This window comes from Fukomys damarensis, unplaced genomic scaffold (assembly GCF_012274545.1).
Source record: "Fukomys damarensis isolate Sample0158 unplaced genomic scaffold, DMR_v1.0_HiC HiC_scaffold_19, whole genome shotgun sequence".
Taxonomy (NCBI): Eukaryota; Metazoa; Chordata; class Mammalia; order Rodentia; family Bathyergidae; genus Fukomys; species Fukomys damarensis.
Genome location: NW_022900931.1, coordinates 44,822,547 through 44,837,635, shown reverse-complemented (window position 1 = coordinate 44,837,635; position 15,089 = coordinate 44,822,547).

Sequence of the window (15,089 nt, the reverse complement as noted above, 5' to 3'; positions counted from 1 at the left end):
TTATAGAAAAACCGCATTTTCTTTATCCAGTCTCCAACTGATTGGCAATTGTGCTGTTTTCAAGTTTTACCTATTACAAACTGTGCCATTATAAACATGGGTATGCATATATCACTGTGGTAAGATTCTTTTAATTCTTTTGGAAAGATACCAGCAGAGGAAAGGCTGGGTCAAATGGAACCTCTAATCCTAGTTCTTTGAGGTATCCCCATATTGATTTCCATAGTGGTTGAACCAGTCTGCACTCCCACCAACAATGGAGAAGGTTCCTTTCTTCCCCAAACCCCGCCAACATTTGTTATTAGTTGATTTCTTGATAGCAGCTATTCTTTGTGGGGTGAGGAGGAATCTCAGTGTTGTTTTCATCTGCATCTATTGAATGACCAGTGATGTGGAACATTTTTTCATATATTTACTTGCTGCTTTTATGTCTTTTTCTGAGAAATGTCTGTTCATTTCAGATGTCCATTTTTGAATTGGGTCTTTATATTTGGGGTGCCTGATTTTTTTGAGTTTTTTATATATTCTAGATAATAGTCCTTTGTCTGAGTGCTCTGAGCAGCTGCTAAACATTTTTCCCACAGTGTAGGTTGTCTCTTAGTTCTGTTGATGGTTTCTTTTGCAGTGCAGAAGATTTTAATAAGATGAGATCCCAGTTGTTGGTTCTTTGTTCTAGTTCCCGTGCTGATGAGTATTTTTTCATAAAGTTATTTCCTATGCCAATGTCTTCAAGAGTTCTGCCTAACTTACCTTCCAGCAAATGCAGTGTTTCTTTTTAAATATTTAGATCTTTAATCCACTTGGATTTCAGTTTAGTGCATGGTGAAAGATAAGGGTCTAATTTTAATCTTTGGCAGGTTGAAATCCAGTTTCTCCAACACCATTTATTAAAGAGGCTATCTTTCCTCCAGTGAGGATGGTTAGCTCATTTGTCAGAGATGAGGCAACTGAGTACATCTGGAGTTGTTTCTGTATCTTCCAATCTATTCCACTGATACTCAGGTCTGTTTCTTTGTCAGTATGTGGTATTCTTTTTAATGGTGTTTCTGCCTCAGAGCCAACTGACCATGGAATGAACCATCTGAAATTGTAATCCTCCATAAGTCTCTCCTCCTTTAACTTACATATCTTAGGTATTGTGTTTTGGAGAAAATTGACCAATACACCAACCCTTCATCTGACTCTGATAAAACTCATTATGTCAAATGACTCAGAACTTATTTATTTATTTATTTTTGTACTGGGGATCTAACTCACATCCTTGTGTTTGTAAGGCAGGCAGTGGAACTGATGAGCTAAATCCCTAGCCTTAACTCAGAACTTATTATGCAAAATGACAAATGGGTTCCTGAAGGTTAAATATTTTCCTGGTCCAAAGTCTCACTATGCTTTTGTGGTAGAGTTATGACAGTCCTCTGAAGGCCAACCTATGTGTCTTTATACCCCATTGTACTGATAGCCTCTTGCCCTTACTATCCCTAGTTTCTATGTTAAAAATTACAAGTTCTTAGGTCAATGTAGCATTGATCTCCAAAAAATGGTCTCTGGCAAACTGGTGGAGAAGCAAACGCAGAATGTGATTACTAAGGTTTATGGGAGATCCATTCTCTTCTTCAGCCAGGTACTTGGACTGTTAGTAAGCCAGCTGCTCAAGAGGGGAGTGTTTATCCCCATTGTGTGCAGGGCACAGAAAGCCTATTGCCTTTCAGGTGGCCTAGGGCTGGGTGCAAGAGAAGGGGAGGAACTGTTTCCTGCCTTCGAAATATTTACCTGTGTAGATGCGCGCGCGCACACACAGACACACAGACACACACACACACACACACACACACATTTGAAAATGTAAAGCAACAGTTCAGATGTATGACAAGAGTAAAAGCAAGATAATATCTATAAATAAATTAAATATTGCTGAGTGATCTCAAATTGTAATGCCAGAGCTGGAAAGACAGGGTTAACCCCATTAACCCACTGGGAAATTTCTGCCTCATTTCGTTAGACAGAGGAGATTGTTACCAGAAAGCCAGGAAGGAAGTACCATCTGGGACTGTGTGTGTTTCCAGACAGATGGCTGACTCTTCCAGTCCTGTTTTATTTCTGGCTATGGATCACACACCCAACAGCTATACTGTAAAAATGGGATGTGACAGGACATGGGATGTTGTCAGAATCTCTCTCTCTCTCTCTCTGCCTGTCTCTCTCTCTCCCGCTCTCTCTGTCTGTCTCTATCACACACACTCCACTTGTGATAAAAAGCAAACTTAACAACAATCATCTTATTTTATTGTTGTTCACATTAAGTCCTTGGTTGGTAAAGTAAAGGAGCAATGGACCTTTAGAGGTGAAGAAAGCCAAATTTACTTTGAAGGTGCTGCAATATGGAAACAGGGAGGGAGGGAGGGAATTAGAGAGAGAGAGAGAGAGAGAGAGAGAGAGAGAGAGAGAGAGAGAGAGAGAGAGAATCTCAATGTTGAGAAGGTTGAGAACAGCAACAGAAAAGTACAAAGTGCCTGGCCAGACCGGAATGCTTAGCTCTCATCCCCCTTTTCCTGTCTTCTTCCCCTCCTCGTGCTGCTCCTGCCCCACTGATAGCTCTGTACAGGCCAGACAAGCGAGATGCTGCCATGAACAGACAGCTTTCAGTCTGTCTGTTTTGGCCTACTCAAGGCCCTGGGTTTTAAAGTCTGGGATCTGAAGCTTTGACAAGAAGGTTCATATAAATGAGGAATCTCTACTGCCAAGAGCTGTGAGGGTTAGAGCAATTGCTCAACCTAATTCCACAGTGTAAGGCATCGGCTTGTTCAATAAATATTTATTGAGTGACTATTGATTAAGCACTATATTATATGGATATAAAGAAATAAAAGATGATTTAAAAAGCCAGTAAAATATACCAGAATAAGCCTTGACACTAAATTCTGACTTATTGTCTTTGTAATTTGGGACAAGTGACTGAATGTATTTGGTTCTCCATTTTTCACCTATAAAAACATTTAATATTACTATTCCCCCTTCCTCTACTATGTTCCAAAATCTCATCTGTCTCTAAACCTTCAATGATTCTCAAACTTTGGGGTAATACCAATAGTCTGGCAAAGGTGCCACAGGTCACATTCTTAATGCAGCATATCATGGGTGGAATCCAGGGACCCGCATCTTTAGCATGTCCTGGTGTAATTCTGAAACAGATCATCAGTAGGCCTTAGTTTGATAACCTCTGCTTTAATACTTTTTCTGCACCCAGGTATCATCAATACTTTTAACTCCTTCTCTGAGCTTTGCTAATATTTCATTCAGAATATTCAATACTAGGTACAGATTTAATTGGCATTCTAATACAGAACAGAAGAGTTAAGCCTTCAGACTTACCCATTAACTCATTCACTAAGCAATTATTCCTTAAACATCTACTGTCTGTGATCAGTGAATACAACAGAATTATTGCAGCATTTACATTCCCGTAGGTTGAAGTAAAATTTTTTTGAAAACCCACTAAAATAATAAATAAATAATTTATTATTTTAGCAAGTGATAAGAACTATGGGGGAAATAAGCCAACAAGCAGAGAAACACAAAAAGCAGAGCAAACTAAGAAGATGAGGAATGCTGGGGTAGAGGACAGTGTTCAGTACTAAGTAGAATTTAAATATTACCTATATCACCTAACGTCTTAACTTGGCCTTGATGAAGCCTTTTCACCACTGTCTTAGTCACCCACTTGTAAACTGGGAATAAAAAAATGCCAACCTGCAGAACTGTGAGATTAAGAGAAAAGTCTGTGGCTTTAGAATACAATCAAGAAATGCATCTTTCTTCCTTCTCCATCTTCTGTCAGCCTATAAACTCCACAAGGGAGTGCTCACCTGTGTATCTCCATCTCTTAATAGTAGCTGGTTTGTAGCTAGCACTCAGAAATTTGTCAGTTGTAGAAGGAACCAGGTGCAAAATACTGAGGGAGAAACATGTAGGAAGGGTGAAGCCCTGACACTCACAACACAAGCATTTGTGCTTGGGGCTCACTCTCTAAGAGAAGAGAGCCCTTACCATACTGTGATTTTTGAGTTAGGGTCAGATTCAAACAATGTATATATGTAAATGAGAAATGCTCACAATACCATCAGGTTGATAGGGAGGGTTGCAAAATGCAGCAGCATCCTTACCTCCAGACACACATTTTTCCTTGCAGAATGATGTGCAAATATCAAGGTTCACAAAGCAAATGATCAGCTGCCCCTCTTGGCTCTTGTAAACCAGGATAGTACTTGGTACAAAGAGCATGACTGAAAGGCCCTAATCTCTCTTCAAACACATTGTCTTCTGGATACCAAGGAAGCCATCAAATATAGGTTGTACCATCAATATACATGTACTAGGGTTTTTTTTTGTTTCGAGGGGGAAAAGGTGCTGCTATATAAATATACATATTAATTTGAAATACACCTTACCTTCAGAAACAATAGAATGTGAGCAAAATGTTTAGCCTAAAATGGAGAGACTTGAGTAACAGAAACTGTATCCTGATCCGTGGGTTCCCTAACCTGCAGGGAGCTATGACATTGTCCTCAGTCTCTCTGTCCTTTGCTAACAGCCCTGCCCCTGTTGTCATACAACCCAGAATCTCTTGTCCAAAGAAGGGACCTGAGGATGCTAAAGAAGATGGAAAGCGCTTTGAACTTGGAGGCTTTAAAAATGCCTAAGAAATAGTTACAATGATGATGTCTAATAACCATTGAACTGTTATGAACCAGGCCATGTTCTGAGAACTATATGTACAGGACAAAACAATTCAGTGAGACCAACAGTCTTTGTATCCATTTTATTGATAAGGAGGTTGAAATTTGTATGAAATTAAAATAAATTACATACATATATGTTGTGATCAAAATATACAGCAAATACTTAAATTTCAAAAAGTATTACAGTAAAAGACATTATCATTAATCTCTCCTGAAACACTTTTGCTTTGAACACTCTTATCCTCTCTTGTCACTTTTTGAAGCTGTTCTTTTTGCTTTGTTTTTGTTTTGATACAGGGTCTCACTGTATAGTTCAGGCTAGCCTTGAACTCACTATGTAACCTAGGCTGGCTTTGAACTCACAGCAATCCTTCTGCCTCAGCCTCACAAGTGCTAGGACTACAGGAATGTGTCTCCACGCCTGGCTTCTGAAGTAATTATGCAACTGCGTTGTTGTGTCTTTATGAGGTGTGATGAAGCATACAATGAAGGCTGATGCCTAGTGCAATCCAGTGGAAAAAGTAGACTTTTTAAAACATTGCAGTGTCTCCTCATAAACTTTATTCATGGGATCTGTCACTGTGTGACCTCTGGCTCTTTTCCAAAAGCAAAATGACCAAGAAAGGTAAACATTTTGAATTAATTCAGGACATCCAGGCAGCCACGACAATGCATCTAAAGGCACTCATGAAAGAGGTCTTTCAGAGTTGCTTCAGAAAGTGTCAAGAGCAATGGAATAAGAGTGTTCTAAGGGGAAGATTCAGGGACACAATGGCAAATGTCTTTTAATGTAAATTAAAAAAATTAAACATTCATTGTAGCATTGGATCACATCTTGTATAAATCAAGAGTGAAGATCAGGGACACCAAAGTCCAGAGCTTATCCATTACACAGTCGTAATATTCTATAAAACCTCCCCTTTACTTAAATAGTTGTTTGAGCCAAAGCTAATGGGGATGATTTGGGATGCAGTGAGGGGCACAGTAAAACATTCTCCACACTAAATTTCCCCACTGATACTAGAAAGATAGAAGAAACAGGTAAACCTCTCTTCAGTCTCCAAGTCTGCTCAGTTTAGGAGGTAGAAGAATTCGTAGCACCTCCTCATTCAAGGGCGCGGGGCCAGCATCTGCTCCCCAGGTGTGGCCCTTGGGCTGTGGACAGTGGCCCTCATAGGCTAAGCCAGGCCATGCATCAAGGACCATTCAATTCCTCTGTCCTTTGATGGAGGCTCATCTACTGATAAGACAAGCTGGAGGAAAGTAGAAAATTCAGTCAGGAAAAGATCAAGGCCTGCATTAAGGAGGAAAGAAATGTCAGTGACTGATAGGGAAGTAGATTTTCGTGTTTCATTGCACAAGCATACACAAATGCACTAAAAGCCTGCCACGTTTCAAAGCAGCCTTCAATGCCCTGGTGCTTGCTTGTAGGGGGAGACATCTGAAGCCTCTCCAAAGGCTGCAGGTATGGCGCAATTCTTACAGCACATGGTCAACAACCCTTGCCCACCTGTCTTCAACTTTCATCCTTTTGCCCTCTCAATCTGTGTTTATTGGTGGTACTGAGGAGCTGTGTGTGCATGTGTGTGTATGTGTGTGTGTGTGTGTGTGTGTGTGAGAGAGAGAGAGAGAGAGAGGGAGAGAGAGAGAGAGAGAGAGAGAGAGCGAGAGAGCATGTGTGCACTTTTAAATCCAAACTTAAAAGGCATCTAATAAAAAAAAAAAAGTGACAGCTTTGGACCAAAGCAACAACTATTCATAATGAAGGAAGAGTCATCATGAAAGAGCTGGGGCACTTTGAGAAAACAAATCTCCCAGAGAAAGACAACTCCATGGAGGCAGTTGAGGATGGCAGCTTAAAAGGCCTTCATTTCAGAGTCAGGAAGAGGCAAAGCAAGGATTTGATATACAACACAAGCTTTATTTTTTCTTTCTCGCCCCCACCCCTTTCTTTTTTCTTCTTCCTCTCAATCCCATCTTGGCTGAGCCATGGCAAAACTAAATTAGAAAAACCTGCAGAGCATTGAGAGCCCAAATGAAGCACACAACCGATTTATCACCACGGAGCCCGGTTATCTAATAAGGCCCGTATGTAATAAATGTGCTAAGTGTCCACCTTTCACTTGGGCACATACAGCAGCAGCCAATCACTGGAGCAGGCAAGGCCTCTGACAAGCGGATGATGTCAGCCTGGGCCTGAAATGCTCAGTGTCTGGCTTACATCACTGGCTCTGAAGGGTGCCGAGCCAAAGTGGATGATGCTCAGGTCTCTGAAGCCAGGGCAAGTCACTGCTGAACATCTCACATTGGAGCAGATGCTTGTTCATAGAGAATTTTGTGGATTAAGTAATCTTCATAAAAGCAGAGCTAGCAAACCTATGAGGAAAGCAGGTTTCTTTCTGGCTTTTTTGTTTTAGAAAACAGGCATTTTTAAGAAGAATTTTTAAGGGCACATAATGTTTCCTATCTACAGGTGGAGTTAAGGTCTCTTGGAGGTCATGTAGTAGACTATTTTTGTGCCTAGCCAGTAAAGAAAGGGAAAAGACACTCTCTGATAGTGTCACAGGGGTGGAGATAGGATAAGAGATTCTTGATTTACTCCTAGGTAACCCTGGGGCAATTGGATTGAAGACCAGACATGACAGGGCTTGAGGATTTTAGCTAGTCTCTTTGTTTCTAAGGTCATCTGGGTACAAAGGGTGCCTCTAAAAACAAAGCAAGACCAAACAACAACAATAAAAACCCCAAATGGTGCCTCCAGAGTCCTCATGATTATCAGATAATCTTGGTGGATCTCAGCAGGTTCTACTCCTAGAACTTCAGGTGGAAGAGCACTTAAAACACTAAAGAGTAATTTCTGTAAAACAGTGGTTCTCAACTTCAGCTATAGAGTAGTGTTATCTGGAGAATTTAAAAAATTCTGATGTCTGTGTCCCGTTCTAAGAGATTCATTTATAAAATATTGGCTTAATTGTATAAGAGATATGGTGAGGGGTAGGAAATCAGGTTTAAAAAGCTCCAAAGATGATTTCAATATGCAGGTGAGTTTTAAAGTTACTGTGGCAGAGTGAAAATTAGGCTATAAAACGGAAATGAGGAGGTACTGGAAATCCCAAAAGTTTTGTAGTGGATCCATAGGAAGCAGAAGTTAGGCTGAAAAATGTAGATTAAAAGTGATAGACTATGGGAATTCTAGATTGTTCAAACTGATAGATTTAGCCTAACAGAGACCCTTTCCTTGGCTTATTCTTTCCTAGTTGCTCTTCTACATTTCTTTTTAAAAAATCTAAGTAAGATTTATAATCTTTCTGTATCTTGCATAGATTTGAACAGTTTAAAATTAATAAAATAATCACACATACATATATGTATTGTCAGAAAACATATAAAGCAGGAAAATATTAATAAAATTAGCAATTTATAATGATATATTAATATAACTAACCCCCCAGTTTAATTTTTGAGCTTCTGAGAATTCAAGGCAAAAGCAAAATTTATTCCCACTATCTTCAAAGACAATACATATTCATTTTTAGGGACAGTGCCAAATTCTGGATGGAGTTTACATAGCATAGACACTAATAACAAGAGCCTCGAACATAGAGTAGACAAATGTCTTTGTTGTAGATGTCGTGATGATTTCAAGGCTATTTCAGGGAGTCAAGGTTTAGTGAGAGAATTTTTATGCCAAATACCTTTCCAGAATTTAGTCAGAGTCCCAGTGGAAAGCAATGGGAGGTGTATTGCCCTGGGAAATGGGTGCACCCTGTAAGACAAAACCTCAAATCCGTATGTTTTCCTTCCTGCCCATTTGAGATTGAATTGCTGTGAATATTTCATCATGAGTAGTTCTTGTGCCTTTTTTTGTGGGGGGGGTAGGATGAAAATGGGTTTGTGACTTATTGTCTACATTTAGTTGTTCCTTGCCCTCCTGGTGATCTAGGGTGTGTATTTATAAGACTGATCGGTGTGGTTTGGGATACTTTAGGTCATAGAAAACCTCTCCCTTTTGATTTGAGTCAGTTGTGGATAAATCATTCATCAAACATGTACTGAAAACAGATTATGTGCCTGCTACTGTGCTCATCGATGACATCTCAGTTCTCCTGGCATGAAGTTCAGTGTTCTTGGTAGAGACAACTGAAATGTCAACAAATACTTGACAGTACTTTGTATTCAGTCTAATGGAAGCACGGACAAGAAAGACCAGGTAAAAAATAAGTTAACTCCCATCAGGAAAGTCAGAGAAGTCTCCCTAGACTCGATGGTATCAGGGTAAGGTTTGAAAAGAGGACTCAAGATTTTTCAGATGGCGAGTCTCAGAAGGGCACAGTGCATTGAAGGAGTGCACTGAAGGATGGGTGGTAGCTGTGGGGTGCAGTAGGCCAACTCACTGAAGCAGAAGCTTGAGGTGCCGGGGTACATGGAACAGAGAGGACTGTGTAGATAGCCAGAAGATGCAGATAGCCAGGCGAATACAGAAAACACTGTGTTCTAGTACAACTCTGCACATAATCTGTATTCTTCCACAAATATTTGTGTGCCAAGTGTATGCCAAGCCTGGGGAGAGGAGACCGACTATAGTTCTATGCCTAGTTTTGTAAGCTTTAAACATTTGCAATGTTGTTGTCATTTCTTCCATTCTGAGCTAAGTTTAACTTGGCTCAACGCTGAATGTTTTAAGCAGGGCCCATATGGATGGAGGCAGCTCTCTGCCACCAGAAATCTTCTCTTTCTACTTGTCCAGTTTCCTTGGAGCACCAGAAAGATTAAGAAAGGAAAGGCAGCATTGATTATTTTTCATTCAAGTCTGCAGCCTGACCCTTTTTTTTTTCTTCTTTCTTGAGGTAGCTAGGGTCTGGGCCAATTTGTATGGTGTACTGGGTCAGTTCAGTCCTTACAAATCTGTTTATTGTTGAACTTGGTGAAGACCATTGTTTGTCACTTAGATTCAGGTAGGGTGATAAGAGAAAGCAAAGAGGGAAGGAGATGGATGGGCCAGACGTTGCATTCACACTGGAGAGAATGAAAATAGACTGGAAAGAATTCCCAGAGTAGCAGCCGACTGGTAATGGCAAGGACCTAACCCACTTGGCTGTTCCAATCCTCCGGAAGGGGGCTGAAGCTCTGTTGCCACCTCCCAGGATCTGCCAGAAAACCCATTCCAGGCTGAGAGTGCATCCTGTGGGATCTGGTTCCTATTGTCTGCTGCCTGAGCTTCCCTCTTCACAGAAGTCTGAGTTGATGGCATTGTAATCATGGTGGTAAGTATTATTAATGATAGCAGCTATGACAATGAGCTGAGCCCAGATCTCTGGCTTTGATGTCCACAGAGAAAAGGGAGGTTTTCATTTGTTTCAAATGGAAACAGATGCACATAGGCAGGAAAAGGAATAAGCAGAACACAGGAGATGATTTTAGGTTGGGGATTTTTAGGGTTTCCCCTCTCTGCTAGCTTCTACATTGAGGAGAACTTCCCTTGCACTGAAAGAGTGGGGAACTCTCTGCCCGCAACATTCATGCTCCTCTTGCTTCTAATAGGAAGATAGTTTTGTTTGGAGAAAATGATAAGGGAAGGTATCACATCTGCTTCAAAGCTGTGCCCTCCCTGATAGTGTTACAGCATCTGCCCAGACCTCAGTCTTTGTTTTGAAGTGAGGAAAAATCCACTTACCAACGTCTCTGCCTTATGCCTAAAACTTCCAGCAAGGGAGTTACCATTCAGTTCAGCTCAATCCAATTCAACTCATTATTACAAAGCATCTGTTACTAGGGTGAGTAGAGCACTGTGTTAGATGGGCCACTCACCTGGAGCCAGGGTGGTGGTGCTCAGGTCTCATGGTCTGCCTGTCTCCTGGCCCACTGCACTTGAGCCATTCTCACTGTTCACCTCCCTCAGCCTCTCTCCCCACTGCTCTATCGGGTCTTCAGTGCCTGTGTCTCCTCTGTATCTCAAGCTTTCCAGATTCCAATATGATCTAAATTGTTCATTCCTGTCTCCACCTTTTACTCTGTTGACTTGGACTCTATCAAGTCTTTAGAGCATGGTTGGAAAGATTGTAGCATCTTAACACAGGCTACCAACTCTCACCCTACATTTGCTTCCCTTAACTTTCTCCTTGCTGGTCCCATGTGAAAAGTTAAACCTTTGTGAAGGGAGAGCCCAGGTTCTTTCATTTTTTGTGTCAGTCCTAACCAATCTTTACTTTAATGGCTTTTGTTTCCTTAGACCTGACTTCTGAGTCACTCCACTAAGCTCCATCTGCATTACCTTTCCAGGGGTCCTCTACTCTGTGGATTCTGGAGTCAGGCTGCTTGGGTTGAATCCTGCATGATTTAGGGCAAATTTTTCTTTAGGCCTTCATTTGTTCTTTCGAAAAGAGAGAATGATAGTTCATAGCTACTGCATTGTGCCCTTGGAAGGATTCAATGAGCTCATAAGTGTAAATGCAGAGTAGCAGTAATGAACATAAGTAAACACACAATACATTTTTGGTATTCATTTCCTGCAGAAGTGATATTACTAGGCTAGGAGGAGTACTAGACCCTTTGTGCCTTGTTGCTTCAAATCTTAATCCTTTGTATCTGTGATTAAAAGAATGAAACTAGAGATGGTAAATGTAGTTTTGGGCTCCCATGGTTTTAGACATTTTCTTCAGAGGGATTATGGCACCACCAGAGTTGTTTGAGAACGGATTAGATCTCCATTGTCACTTACTGTGTATTATTTCTATATAAATTCTAGCACAACTGAAAAAACTTTGGTAATTACACTTGGTTGTTTTAGGAGAGCAATTTTTCCTCATGCAACATAATAACCTGACCTTGAAGAAAGAAGTTATTAGGCATTTACTCTTAGAAATGGCATGTAGCTTTATCTGCAGAGGCAGTGAGAGATTAAAATATTAAAGTCTGTGCAGGCAGAAAGATAGAGGGTCCAAACACTGTTTAAAATATTATTTAACCTTAATGTTGTATTTATTCATTTAATTCATTTTATTAGCTACTAAGATATTTAACATAAAATAATTAGAGTCTCAAGATTAAAACCAAAATGGCCACAATTTTAATTAAACCATCTCACAGGGAATTAGGCTGCATAATGAGAGGCAGCCTGGTGTGGCAGTGAGTATCCTGGCTTTGGAGGCTGAAGTCGCTGTCACCAGCTCATCGGTCTTCAGAAGCATCCCCCATTTGAACCAATACCGTGGACTTACTTTTGTCATCACTTTTGACATAATAGAATCCATGTTTTTTTTTTTTCTGAAACAAATCTTATATACAATCCTAATGTACAAGAAGGGAGTAAGATCAGCCTCTGAGAGGGTAAGGTTATTCCCTTTCCCCTCTGCCACCTTAGCCTGTCACTGGGCCTTCCCTACATCCCCCACCACGAAGGCCTGGAGAATTCCCCAGAATGTGTTATGAAAACTTGCCTAGGGAATCTCAGCGTTTCCTCCAAGCTATAAAAGTCTATGATTCTGAATCTAATATGTCCCTATCCTACATTTCAAAATCTGCTGCTCCTTTTGAATTTTATTCAAAGGGATATATATTTTAAAGTATTCACAGAGATAGATTTAGTAAAAAGGGACAAGAAGGAATAATTTGCCACTTGAATTGAGCACCTCCCATATCTCTTTCATCCTCACTCATCTCATTTCTGTCCATGTCTGTTATGGTTTGGATCTTAAATTTCTTGCAAAAGTTCACGTGTTGAAGGCATGGTCCCCAAGTGGCAGTGTTCAGAGGTAGAGCCATTTGTAGATGTTTGCATCATTAAAGCTCTATCCTCATGAATGGGTAAACTCACTTACAGATTCATAGATTAATGAGCTATTGGGACGTGTTGAAAACATTAAGAACCTAGTTGCAGGAAGTAAGTCACTGGGGGCATGCCCATTATGGTTATGTTTTTGTCTCCTGCCCTTCCTGTTTTCTCTCTCTGTTTCTTGATTGCTGTGAGTTGACCAGCTTTCTCCCACCATCCACTTCCTTGATAGACTGCCTCATGATAGTATTAAAAGCCGTTGTGCCTATGGACCATGGACCGGAAGCTCTGAAACCATGGGCCAAAACAAACCTTTCCTCCCTGAAGTTGATTTTTTTGGGGGCTATTTTTGCTGCAGTGATAGAAAGCTAAGTAACATGGTGACCAAAGCTATACTTGGCATTTCTGATTACAGACTTCACTGAGTTGTAATTTGTGATGATAGTTTTAACTTAGAAATCTGATAAAACTCCCCCTTCTTCGCTGTCTTTCTCAACTTTTACTTCCCAGCTCTAGATTTCCCAGCCTTGGTGAACAGCCTGGTGATTCTTGAGCAATTTGTATCCTGATTTCTGCAGATGACTGATCAAATTTACAGGGCCAGGAACTTGAAATCTTCTTCCCTATCTTCTTGAGCACCAGGCCTGGCTAAAAGAGACTGATAACATGACATGTTGAAGAAGAATCAATTGTAAATTAAATGGACTGTGGGTCACTAAAAGAGAGTCAGTAAATGTTACCTCCCATTTCCCCTCCTTTTTCATACTCCTTTTCCTGTTGGGCCTAGCCAGAGAAACTATAACCACAGATAAACAAACATACAGAAAGTTAGTAGAGGAGGTAGGTGGCTGTAATCTATTCTGAGATGAGCAGTAATCACCAACTAAACTGATGTGATAACCTCTGTAAATCCTGTTTTGAAAGCAAGCTGATGTGTACAGATTGGTACAGGCTTTGATGTAAACAGTGCTTGCCAAATGGTTAAACTAAATCTTATTTCTTAGTTCTACTTTTCTCTATATTCAGTGTACATATCTGTTCTTTAAAACCACTCCTCAGTTCATATAAAAAAGTGAATATTTTTAGTATCAAATAACAGAATTACTGTTTCAAAATTGTACCCTTATTTCAATTGTGTTTAACAATCTGCATATCTGTCCCTTGAGACTGCTCAAGTACTCTGCTCAATTGCCCAAATGTGAATTTGGGAGAGGAAAGGAATGACTACTGGGACGTATTCATGAAAATATTCTCATGTGTGCATTCAGGATTTGAATACTGTTACTATTGGTAGGAAACTATGGCTGAGTTTTTAAAGTACCCTATCTTAGAATAAAACCAGTTCACAATGAGGACAGCCTTTTGCATGCTTAGATCATGTTACCGGGTAACTATAACAAGGCATCTGCTCCTCCATGAGGTTCTAACCCAGGCGTGGAATGAGGAGATCTGGCAAGCTAGATCACAGAGCCTCTTTGCAGGCAACCTGGGTTGACCAACAACCTGCAGCAGCTTCAGAGAAGATGAGGTGAGAACACACTGAAACTGTACTGGTTTCATCTTTACCACTCTGTCTAAGGCCACTGCTGTCACTCCACTCCCCCACTCCCAGTGACCAGGGCATTTCTGGAACCCTTGTCTGTCAGACAGTTTCTCCAGATGCTGTCCCTCAATCTAGACTTTCTTAAATTTCAGTAGGTTCTGAGGCACTCCAACCTTTGGATCATCTCTGGCTCTTGTTGGTCCATTCATTGGATTAAAATTATTCCTGGATAATTGCATATTTGTTTTCATTTTTCATAAAACATTACAGTTATTAGCTTTATTTTACCAGTAATATATATAGTTGCAAAAAACTCAGAAAATATGTCATAACAAGGATCTCTATAATCTTATTAATGGGAGAGAACATATAACTTAATATTTTGGCATTATATCCTTATCAACCCTCTCAGGTTTACCTCTTCATGTAGGAATTATTATGCTTATATATTTTTCCAAAAATGTTTGTCATTTTAAAAAATATTTTTTTATTCAGCTTTAACCCAGAGGCTTTCCTTTAGACAAAAAGTGAACCCTGGTTACTTTTCAGCTTGGGACAGTATAAAGGAAGACATTATATGCTTTTCTCCATAAATAGCTTCAGCAAATTTTACTGTATTTTAAAATCTGTGATCTATGAATATAGACCATGGTCCATGCTTTGGAAAATGGCACTGCCATCCCTCTGACTGCATGAGACAAAAATCTGTTCTCCCAAGGATAGACTGGATCCATGGGGCTAGGAGTGCAGATACGAAAGCAAAATCCACACACACAAATAAAAGTCAGATCTTGTTATTTTTCCTTCAGGTGTGTTTTGGCTACAGGTGCTCATATTGACTTTCATTTCACACCAGTTGGATCAATATACAGTGTTCACCTGCATCATAATAATTGAGTCTTAGGCTTAGAAACCCATCATATTGATTCCAACAGAAGCTTCTGTGGAAATTAGGGAATCACTTTTTAGCCTGAAAACCAAAAAGTAGGACATTGCAATGTTGAATTGATTTTGTTTCTAGCAGTTTATGTTTTAATAA